The sequence below is a fragment of the Penaeus monodon genome, chromosome 24, assembly GCF_015228065.2.
Source record: "Penaeus monodon isolate SGIC_2016 chromosome 24, NSTDA_Pmon_1, whole genome shotgun sequence".
In the NCBI taxonomy this organism is placed as follows: Eukaryota; Metazoa; Arthropoda; class Malacostraca; order Decapoda; family Penaeidae; genus Penaeus; species Penaeus monodon.
In genome coordinates this window covers 29,278,681-29,279,756 of record NC_051409.1, presented here as the reverse complement: position 1 = coordinate 29,279,756, position 1,076 = coordinate 29,278,681, and positions in this window count along the sequence as shown.

Genomic DNA, 1,076 nt, shown 5'->3' with positions numbered 1-1,076 from the left:
TAAAATAAGTAAGGTCTCCCAACACATTAACTGAATGTCCGCACGTGGGATGAACAAACAAAAATCAGGCTAAACAAACCAATTTTTCTTTTCTCTCATCCTTCCTTTTCACCCAAATACTTTTCTTTCTTTTCCATTCCCCTCTTCCTCCTTTTCTTCTCGCTCTCCCTCTATTTTCTCTCCTTGCCTCTCTTTTCTTTCATTTTCTTCCATCTCCAACTCCTTCCTTTCCTCTCATTTTCTCTCTGTTTCCTTCTTTTCACAGCTTAACTTCTACTTCACGCTCTTTATCTTTGTCCATTCCATCTACTTCACCCCCTACTCCCCTTCCCACTTCCCATTTATTGCACTTTTCCTTTTTCCTCTCTCTTCCTCCCTCTTCTGTCTTTCTTACCTTCTCGCCCTCCCCTTTCTTTTTCTCTTCCTTCCCCTTCCTCTTCTTTTTCTCCCACCCCTTCCCTCTCTTCCTCCCTCTCCTTCCCATTCTTCCTACCTCTTTCCCTCTCCTTCCCTTATTTCCTCTCTCCTTCCCTCTCTTCCTCCCTCTCCTTCCCTCTCATTGTCCATCTTCCTCTCTCTCCTCCCCCCTGTTTTTTTCCCCCCTCGTTTTCCTCTTCTTCCTCCTTCTCCTTCTCTTCCTCCTCCTCCTTCCCTCTTACCCTCTCTCCTTCCCTCTCCTTCTCCCTTTTCTTCCCATTCCTTCTCTTTCCTTCCCACTCTTCTCTCTCTCCTCCTTCCCTCTCTTCTCTCTCTCCTTCCCTCTCACTAATTCTAGTTTACGACGCACAGCTGTCCCGCGCAGAGCACGGCGGGAACAGGCGCCCGACACACATTAACCAACTTCTATGGCGTGAAAAGACCAATGATTATGGGATTAGAAGTGACACAAAAAAAATACAAAAAAAAAGAGGGGAGGATGGGGAGCTGGTGACACAATGGCAGTTAGGCGAATGACGCATGCCTAAGTGTGTGTCATGTTAAAGAGCTGTGTGGCACGACACTAAATTAAACCGTTGTTGGAGCCGCGCGTGTTTTACATGATCTCGTTACCTTTTATGAGCCTACGTGTCATCTCG